Source organism: Drosophila pseudoobscura, chromosome X (genome assembly GCF_009870125.1).
Source record: "Drosophila pseudoobscura strain MV-25-SWS-2005 chromosome X, UCI_Dpse_MV25, whole genome shotgun sequence".
In the NCBI taxonomy this organism is placed as follows: Eukaryota; Metazoa; Arthropoda; class Insecta; order Diptera; family Drosophilidae; genus Drosophila; species Drosophila pseudoobscura.
This window is the reverse complement of record NC_046683.1, coordinates 28,403,303-28,414,041: the sequence shown is the minus strand read 5'-3', so window position 1 is coordinate 28,414,041 and position 10,739 is coordinate 28,403,303. Positions and strand designations below refer to the sequence as shown.

The 10,739-nt window shown below is 40.1% G+C and overlaps 1 long non-coding RNA gene across 3 annotated transcripts; it reads right to left on the bottom strand.

The window, feature by feature from the left end:
- Nucleotides 1-337: 337 nt before the first annotated feature.
- Nucleotides 338-7,604, bottom strand: LOC117185019 (uncharacterized). 3 transcript variants are annotated; one of them, XR_004470512.1, is made up of 2 exons: nucleotides 7,344-7,587; nucleotides 338-549 (listed from the first exon to the last, which is right to left on the bottom strand). It is a non-coding gene; the product is annotated as an uncharacterized lncRNA (long non-coding RNA). The 3 variants fall into 3 exon arrangements; XR_004470513.1 differs by lacking the exon at nucleotides 7,344-7,587 and adding an exon at nucleotides 615-956; XR_004470514.1 differs by lacking the exon at nucleotides 338-549 and adding an exon at nucleotides 7,059-7,278 and having other exon boundaries at nucleotides 7,344-7,604.
- Between the last annotated feature and the right edge of the window lie 3,135 nt (nucleotides 7,605-10,739).

Sequence of the window (10,739 nt, the reverse complement as noted above, 5' to 3'; positions counted from 1 at the left end):
CTTTCCAGTGTTAGGTAGGATTCCATGTCATATCCTCCTTCCACTGGGACCTCGTATTCCTCATGAATTGTGAAGTGGACTTCCTGTGCTTGAGTCCATAGTGATTTTATCAAATCACTTGATGTGCGTCCTTCCGCCTCTGAAAGTTGTTTCAAATTGCGTTTAACGGACTCTACTATGGTCTTTTGTCGTGAAAGCATAGTGAAAGCAGTTTGCTGTAATCCTTCGAGGACTGCTGGATCAGACCGCTTTCATTGGGACCTACTGGAGGTTTCTCATGCTTTTCTTTAGGGACGATTTGACGTTCCCCACGAGCACTAGATGTCTGTGATAGCTTATCAATTCTTGTTATATTAATTGTTAAATAATGATATTCATAATTAATGGGTATGTTAATGGTATCTGTTTTGAATATGAGATATCCATTCCTTGAGTTGATGGGATCTATCTCTATATTCTGTCCGGTAGACTGTAGGACGGTGAACATTAGTAAGATTATAATCTTAATCATGTTGTAGCTCCAGATTCCCAGTACTCTCTTCGGGTACTCTGAAATTATCATATTTACTTTTATTAGACTTTTTCTTTCTTTTGAATTTCGTTTTATACTCTACCTGCCGAATTTCCCCTGTTATTTTGAACGGATTGGTTGTTTTTCTTTTAACAAGGGGGTGTATTCTTGTAGCGTGTGTCTACTTCAAAGTCGATTCTATCGTTATTTAAATGATTGATCTTCCTAACCTTATTCAGTTGGGTGTTTGAATCTGGTAGTCCGGCGTACAGGAAGATATCAGCTGGGGATCTTTTTGTAGTATTATGAACCGATTTATGATTATAAGTGTATATAATTAACTCGAATTTTGTGAGCTTGTTCTCTATGTTATCCTCGCTTGAAATAATTCTTAATTTTTCATTGATCGTTTTATGTAGCCGTTCTACATCAAAAACTCCGTTTCTACCGGTAGTGATTTCGATTTTCACATTTTCCGCATTCAACCATGCTTGCAGTGCTGCGCACATAAAGGCTGAATCTTTGTCGGCTTTAATTCCCGGTGGGTTGCCCTTTTCGTTAAAGACTTTTATGATGGCTCTCTTTGTTTCTAACCAGTCACGACTCTTAACTTCTACAAGGCTTGATTTCGAAGGTTAGTTTGGTGTTACGATGCTCTGTTCTAGCAACGTTGCACGTAGGACATTCATTGCTGATATTTTGGATTAACTTTTGATAATCGGGGTAGTAGAATTTCCCTTTAAACCAATTAGTGGTCTTTTCGATACCTGGGTGAAGTAGCTCTTTATGATTCTTCAATATTTGTTCCTTGAATTCGGAGTAGTTCGGAATATCTATGAGTTCGGTACTGGATTTAATCAGTTTAGTCAAGTGATTGGGACTGATTATTTTTAAGAATGCCCTTTGGAACAGTGGGAAGTCTATTTCACTATGGAAATATAATGCACTCTTTTTGTACACACATATTCCTTTATTATATCTTTTGCTAATGACTTTGTCATTTCAGTATATGTGATTTTTATCAGTATCTTGTGGAAATACCTTATCCTCATTACCTTTAATCAGTTATATTTGCCTATTATAGTAATTGATTGGTCGCTCTGTAAGTGGAATATAATTTGTATTATCTTCTTGCGTGCTATGGACCGTTGCACAATCACTATTAATGGTTTCGCCAAGTAGGTTTTCGTTAATCTTTACTCTTGATAGCGCATCGGCTACATTTATTTATTTTTTAAATTAACAAATTATCTGTTAATAATGGTACTTAGTTACTAAAGGCGGAAAAAGAGAAGTTAAAAGTTAGCTAAATTTAAGTGATTATAAATATTTCATGCAATTAGTTTAAGAGACAGTTCAGGGGATAGGGTTTGGCAGAGGGAGTTATAATTATGGCATAAAACCCTAAAAGGTTCATGATAAGCATAATTAGACCTACATATGGGTAGACGGATAGGCCTGAAAGTACGGGTAGGTCTAAATGGAACGGCCAAGTCAATCTGACCCAAGAGAGCTTTGGAGTCAGCAGTCCCGAGAAGGAGCTTGTGCACGAACATTACGCCATTGCATATTCTGCGATGGTGCAACGACGGCAGGTCAATAAGATTTAGCCTAGACCGGTAGGGTGGCAAGATTCTACCGGAGTCCCAGTTAAAGTTCCGAAGGGCAAAAATTAAAAATTGCTTTTGCACGGATTCAATAACAGCCTGCTGCTTGTTATACTGCGGGCTCCACACACAAGAACAATACTCCAATTAATACGTACTAACGAGATATACAGTTGTTTCGTAACGTACGGGTCGTCAAACTCCTTGGACCAACGCTTTATGAACGCTAAAACACCCTTAGCTTTATTTACAGTGGCAGCTATATGGCTGTTAAAACACATCTTATGATCAAAAAAGACTCCGAGGTCATTTGAACTCGAAATTCACTCAAGGACATGATTTCCTAGAACATATGAGACAAAATGTGGAGCACGACGGTAAAATGTCATAAGTTTGCATTTGGAAAGGTTCAGAAAAAGAAGATTAGTTGAACACCACAATAGTAGTTCACTTAGATCAAGTTGAAGGCGTGTGTGCAAATACCAATCAGAGTAAGAAAGACAGATTTTAACATCATCAGCATACATTAGTGTAGTAGAGTATGTTATAACTTAAGGAAGGTCATTCCCAAATAAAATAAACAAAAGCGGGCCCAGATGACTTCCCTGTGGCACACCTGAAGTAACATTAACAGTATTTGACAACACGTTAGAAAACAAAACACGTTGAGTACGGTTAGTGAGATAGGACAAAATCCAATCTAGAAGATTCGTTGGGAACCCTAATAAAGAGAGCTTGTGAATAAGCAGAGCATGGTTCACAGAATCGAATGCCTTGCTGAAGTCCGTAAAAATTACATCCAATTTGAAAATACGGTGGATTAGGTTAGAAAACTCAAGAAGGTTAGTCGATGTTGAACGATGTCTGAAAAAACCGTGTTGCGACGGAGACATTAAGCTGCAACAAAGATGGTGCAGTTGCCGGGTGACCAGGAACTCAAGAAGCTTCGGGATGGCGGAAAGCTTTGCGATACCACGATAGTTTTCAATGTTTGATCTTGAACCTTTTTTGTGAAGCGGAATGATGTAGGACTCACTCCAAATTACTGGGAGATAAGACTGTTCCAAGCAGACGTTGAAGAGAAAGGTCAAGGGTTTTAAAATGCAACTTGGTACATTATCTGGACCCGCAGAAAACGATATGTCCATAGATGACAAACCTTCCAGAACAACGCTTTCCTCGAAAAAGGGCAGAAAAATGCTGTTAGCTTGAGGTAGCTGGTACGGATACAGAGTGGATGCGTTGTAAATTTGACGCGAGTACGTTGTTTGGAAAAAGGTAGCGAATAAATTTGCAATACCATCAGCAGAAGCTTCTGTTTTGTTCTGGTAATGAAGGGACGGAGGAAAAGCGTTTGACTTGCGCTTAGAGTTAACAAACGAATATAATTTTTTAGGATCACTAGAAACGTTACTACTACATTGTGAAAGGTAATGATTATAACACTGACTATTAACGGCAAGGAACAGAGAGCGAGCGGAGGAGTATAGAGCTAAGGCCGACTTCTGGTACTTTTTATAGAGCCGGGATTTATTATTTTTTAAGTATGACAAATACTTGGAGAACCAGGGAGGCTTGGACGATACGGGTACAGTGATATCTGGAACAAAAGTATTAAGGGCGGAGTAAATAGAGCTATAAAACGAGCTAACAGTTGCATCTATGTTCGGTAATGAATAAAGAAACGACCAATCAACACGCGAGAGATGTAGATCTAAATCGATAAAGTTTGTTTTGCGAAAACACTTTATGTGAGCCATGGAACTGTCAGCACCTCCAGATTGTGTACACTCCAGGGATATCGACAAAGTTGGATGGTAAGGATCTTCAGGGAGTGATATTGGGCTTGCTCTAGATACCATAGCGAGAGAAGCATCGTTAACAAAAACAAGGTCAAGAAATCTGTCCCTTATGTTTTTAACGGCATTAATTTGGACAAGGGAAATAACCGTTAGCCCATTGATAAAGTCATTATGGCAATTAGGAAACAACAGGTTAGCGTCATCACAAGGCAGCCAAGAAAGAAATGGGAGGTTAAAGTCCCCCATGACAATAATTCGATCATTGCACGCTAATGCAGATACGACAGTATTAATTGCTGAGAGGTGGTGTAGGTAAAGCTCAGCATCAGACCTGGGAGGGATGTAAGAGCAGGTTAAATAGAAAAATGTGGAGCCAACACGAACTTTAACTGCAACAAATTCAATTCCATGGATGTTATTGAATGGGAATAACTCAGATGAGAAAACAGATTTAACTGCAATCAGAACCCCACCTGCAAAAGATGGGCGGTCCACTCGATAAATAGTGTAACTGTCAATGAAAATTTCATGAACATTGACAGGAGTTAAGCCAGGTTTCGGTAAACGCGATGGCATCGAAATCAAAGGACGCACTATTAGTATGAATTTGACGCAATTTTCCCAACAAACTGCGAACGTTCTGATAGTGCAAGGAAAAATGGAACTCTTTGAGTGAGTACTCTTTGAGATGCAGAGATTTCTCTACCGCTGAGATCACTTCATGAAGAGCCGTTTCCGTGGATTTTCCTTTCCGGTAGGCATGCTGTGCGCCTGACAGCAACTGAGGGTGTATAGTTGTCCTCAGTTGCAGCCTGACGAGTCTCTCAAAGGTTTTGAGGAGGAAGGACGATAGGCTGATTGGTCTAAAGTCTTTTGCAGTTGAGTGCGAGGCTTTTCCTACTTTGGGAATGAAGACTATCTTTGCCTTAAGCCATGCTCTCGGGATTGTACCCACAGCAAGTATCTTCCTGAAGATACCTTGTAGCCAGTTGATGGCCGTATCCCCGGCCTTCTGAAGTTGAGCCGGGATTACCTGGTCTGGGCCTGGCGATTTGAACGGGTTGAAGCTGTTTATTGCCCAGCTTATGTTACCTTTTGTGAGGATGTGATCCATCGAGGTTACCGGTCCCTCTCCTGGGAGATGTACCGTCTCGATGGTTGTGCACCCTGGGAAATGCGTGCCTAGTAGAATGTGCAGGGACTCCTCACTGGAGTTGGTCCACGTGCCGTCATTCCTTTTAAGATACCCTACCGAGGGGTTAGTTTTTGAGAGAATCTTGCGAAGCCTTGCGGCCTCTGACGTTTCCCCAATTTCCGAGCAAAATTTTTGCCAAGAGGCCCTATTTGCTTTACTTGTTTCCTTTTTATATAGTGACAGACGGATTTTGTGGTCTGCCCAGTGGCTCTCCTCGTTCGCGCTTTTGGCCCTGTTGAAGAGGGTTCTGCAGCGTTTACGAAGGATGTCTATTTGTTTTGACCACCAGGGGGGTTTCTTTTTCCCCCTAGGTTTGCTAGCCGCGAAGGCTTTTTTGCATGCTTCTGTGAACCTGTTCACTAGGCGATCTAGGTCGTCTTTTGTGTCCGGGCATGATGGTGCTTTGGAGGGGAGTAAGTCCTCCAGGGCTGAGCTATATTTTTCCCAGTTGGCTTTCCTGGTATTAATATAGTTCTTAGGTTTCGGACACTCGAGGGATAGTGTGGTCTCGATGTATCTGTGGTCAGAGAAAGAGTGGTCATCAAGGACTTGCCAACTCTTGACTATGTCAAACAGGTTGGGAGACACTAAGGTGAGGTCAATAACCTCCTGTCGATTTTTAATTATAAAAGTGGCTTGTCGACAGGACGTGCCCCGGCCGCTGCATCCGACTTGTAGACCTTTACGGTCACAGAGCTGAACCCAAAATTGAGCTCGCCTCTGGCAGCCTCTATCGGGGCCAGCGACTCTTCCACTGGTTCTTAGGTATTCGGGAGTCCGTGCTGCCTTTGTCCAGGACGCCAATCAGCGTCCTTTCTCTGTCAATCTGCGCGAACGATGTGTTAGGCAGTACTCTGGAGCGCTTCGGTGTTGGCCCAGGAGTCTCTTGCGAGCGCTGCCTTTTTGGCTGAGGGGCTTCCTTCTTCGGTGCTTCCTTGCCAAAGTTCGGCAGCACCTTCGAGGTCCATTCAACCTTCTTTATCCATTTGTCCGTCGGGCTGGACATCTGGCTTGAGTTCTGCCGACGGAGTATATTGCCAGCACTCCTTCTATCGGCATATGTAAAAGGTTTGGCTTGGACACTAGTAGATGGGCACTCATCACCCGCCACTTTACCAGCAGGCAGAGCAGCCGCAGGATTGCATAGCCACTCTGCCAAGGTATCGGTTTTGGGAGCCAATTCACCACCCACCCCGAAACCGGGATGGTGTATGGATATTTTGTTGCTATTTTTTTGACTATTCCTGATATTCATTAGTCATTTATTTTTCGTTTTGATTCTTTCTCATATACTCCGTTTTCTAGAAGATAGTAATTCTTTTGCATTAGGTCAGTGAGAATGTTATTGTCTTCATCTGGATATGGGACAATTTTAAGTATAGGAATATTTCTGATCTCTCGTGGGATGTTAGAAATTATTAGTATTTCGTTGGTGTCTGATTTCAACCAGGTTGATGTTTTGATATTTAACAATTTCTCTGAATCAATGTGTTTCAGGTAATCCTGCCTTAATAATTTTGGATTAAAAATCCCTAATCTTCTTAGCTGCATGCCTAATTCAATATCCTCTATGTACTCAGTAAAATGTTGAAGGTTAAATATTAGTATTTCTAATTGCTTCCTTCCTTCCTATCATTATCCTTGTTTAATTTATTGACAACTTCTATGCCAGAATTTACTGCTTGAATTTTTAAGTTTAATTCGTTAGCTTGAACACTGTGGCTAGCCAGATTGTCTACTTTCCCTTCTAGTTCGACTTTATCATATTGATCTAACGCTCCAAATAGATATTTATAAATTGTGCCTACTGCATTTATAAGGCCTCTTTTGTTTTTGGCTATTTTTATGCCGTTGTTTTCACGTTGCAATTTCTCGACTAAATATTGAACTGGGATTACGTTATTAAATTATTAAATTGGGTTGCCTGGTCTAGTAAACTCTGATATGTTTCATCTGTTCTTGTTATATTAATTGTTAAATAATGATATTCATAATTAATGGGTATGTTAATGGTATCTGTTTTGAATATGAGATATCCATTCCTTGAGTTGATGGGATCTATCTCTATATTCTGTCCGGTAGACTGTAGGACGGTGAACATTAGTAAGATTATAATCTTAATCATGTTGTAGCTCCAGATTCCCAGTACTCTCTTCGGGTACTCTGCAATTATCATATTTACTTTTATTAGACTTTTTCTTTCTTTTGAATTTGGTTTTATAGTCTACCTGCCGAATTTCCCCTATTCTTTTGATCGGATTGGTTGTTATTTTTTAACTAGGGGTGCATTTTTGTAGCGTGTGTCTACTTCAAAGTCGATTCTATCGTTATTCAAATGATTGATCTTCCTAACCTTATTCAGTTGGGTGTTATAATCTGATAGTCCGGCGTACAGGAAGATATCAGCTGGGGATCTTTTTGTAGTATTATGAACCGATTTATGATTATAAGTGTATAGAATTAACACGAATTTTGTGAGTTATATTATCCTCGCTTGAAATAATTCTTAATTTGTCATTGATCGTTTTATGTAGCCGTTCTTCATCAGAAACTCCGTTTTACTGGTAGTGATTTCGATTTTCACATTTTCACATCAAGTGATTGGGACTGATTATTTTTAGGAATGCCCTTTGGAACAGTGGGAAGTCTATTTCACTATGGAAATATAATGCACTCTTTTTGGTTCACACATATTCCTTTATTATATCTTTTGCTAATGACTTTGTCATTTCAGTATATGTGATTTTTATCAGTATCTTGTGGAAATACCTTATCCTCATTACCTTTAATCAGTTCTATTTGCCTATTATAGTAATTGATTGGTCGCTCTGTAAGTGGAATATAATTTGTATTTTCTTCTTGCGTGCTATGGACCGTTGCACAATCACTATTAATGGTTTCCCCAAGTAGGTTTTCGTTAATCTTTACTCTTGATAGCGCATCGGCTACATTTATTTATTTTTTAAATTAACAAATTATCTGTTAATAATGGTACTTAGTTACTAAAGGCGGAAAAAGAGAAGTTAAAAGTTAGCTAAATTTAAGTGATTATAAATATTTCATGCAATTAGTTTAAGAGACAGTTCAGGGGATAGGGTTTGGCAGAGGGAGTTATAATTATGGCATAAAACCCTAAAAGGTTCATGATCAGCATAATTAGACCTACATATGGGTAGACGGATAGGCCTAAAAGTACGGGTAGGTCTAAATGGAACGGCCAAGTCAATCTGACCCAAGAGAGCTTTGGAGTCAGCAGTCCCGAGAAGGAGCTTGTGCACGAACATTACGCCATTGCATATTCTGCGATGGTGCAACGACGGCATGTCAATAAGATTTAGCCTAGACCGGTAGGGTGGCAAGATTCTACCCGAGTCCCAGTTAAAGTTCCGAAGGGCAAAAATTAAAAATTGCTTTTGCACGGATTCAATAACAGCCTGCTGCTTGTTATACTGCGGGCTCCACACACAAGAACAATACTCCAATTAATACGTACTAACGAGATATACAGTTGTTTCGTAACGTACGGGTCGTCAAACTCCTTGGACCAACGCTTTATGAACGCTAAAACACCCTTAGCTTTATTTACAGTGGCAGCTATATGGCTGTTAAAACACATCTTATGATCAAAAAGGACTCCGAGGTCATTTGAACTCGAAATTCGCTCAAGGACATGATTTCCTAGAACATATGAGACAAAATGTGGAGCACAACGGTAAAATGTCATAAGTTTGCATTTGGAAAGGTTCAGAAAAAGAAGATTAGTTGAACACCACAATAGTAGTTCAATTAGATCAAGTTAAAGGCGTGTGTGCAAATACCAATCAGAGTAAGAAAGACAGATTTTAACATCATCAGCATACATTAGCGTAGTAGAGTATGTTATAACTTAAGGAAGGTCATTCCCAAATAAAATAAACAAAAGCGGGCCCAGATGACTTCCCTGTGGCACACCTGAAGTAACATTAACAGTATTTGACAACACGTTAGAAAACAAAACACGTTGAGTACGGTTAGTGGGATAGGACAAAATCCAATCTAGAAGATTCGTTGGGAACCATAATAAAGAGAGCTTGTGAATAAGCAGAGCATGGTTCACAGAATCGAATGCCTTGCTGAAGTCCGTAAAAATTACATCCAATTTGAAAATACGGTGGATTAGGTTAGAAAACTCAAGAAGGTTAGTCGATGTTGAACGATGTCTGAAAAAACCGTGTTGCGACGGATACATCAAGCTGCAACAAAGATGTTGCAGTTGCCGGGTGACCAGGAACTCAAGAAGCTTCGGGATGGCGGAAAGCTTTGCGATACCACGATAGTTTTCAATGTTTGATCTTGAACCTTTTTTGTGAAGCGGAATGATGTAGGACTCACTCCAAATTACTGGGAGATAAGACTGTTCCAAGCAGACGTTGAAGAGAAAGGTCAAGGGTTTTAAAATGCAACTTGGTACATTATCTGGACCCGCAGAAAACGATATGTCCATAGATGACAAACCTTCCAGAACAACGCTTTCCTCGAAAAAGGGCAGAAAAATGCTGTTAGCTTGAGGTAGCTGGTACGGATACAGAGTGGATGCGTTGTAAATTTGACGCGAGTACGTTGTTTGGAAAAAGGTAGCGAATAAATTTGCAATACCATCAGCAGAAGCTTCTGTTTTGTTCTGGTAATGAAGGGACGGAGGAAAAGCGTTTGACTTGCGCTTAGAGTTAACAAACGAATATAATTTTTTAGGATCACTAGAAACGTTACTACTACATTGTGAAAGGTAATGATTATAACACTGACTATTAACGGCAAGGAACAGAGAGCGAGCGGAGGAGTATAGAGCTAAGGCCGACTTCTGGTACTTTTTATAGAGCCGGGATTTATTATTTTTTAAGTATGACAAATACTTGGAGAACCAGGGAGGCTTGGACGATACGGGTACAGTGATATCTGGAACAAAAGTATTAAGGGCGGAGTAAATAGAGCTATAAAACGAGCTAACAGTTGCATCTATGTTCGGTAATGAATAAAGAAACGACCAATCAACACGCGAGAGATGTAGATCTAAATCGATAAAGTTTGTTTTGCGAAAACACTTTATGTGAGCCATGGAACTGTCAGCACCTCCAGATTGTGTACACTCCAGGGATATCGACAAAGTTGGATGGTAAGGATCTTCAGGGAGTGATATTGGGCTTGCTCTAGATACCATAGCGAGAGAAGCATCGTTAACAAAAACAAGGTCAAGAAATCTGTCCCTTATGTTTTTAACGGCATTAATTTGGACAAGGGAAATAACCGTTAGCCCATTGATAAAGTCATTATGGCAATTAGGAAACAACAGGTTAGCGTCATCACAAGGCAGCCAAGAAAGAAATGGGAGGTTAAAGTCCCCCATGACAATAATTCGATCATTGCACGCTAATGCAGATACGACAGTATTAATTGCTGAGAGGTGGTGTAGGTAAAGCTCAGCATCAGACCTGGGAGGGATGTAAGAGCAGGTTAAATAGAAAAATGTGGAGCCAACACGAACTTTAACTGCAACAAATTCAATTCCATGGATGTTATTGAATGGGAATAACTCAGATGAGAAAACAGATTTAACTGCAATCAGAACCCCACCTGCAAAAGATGGG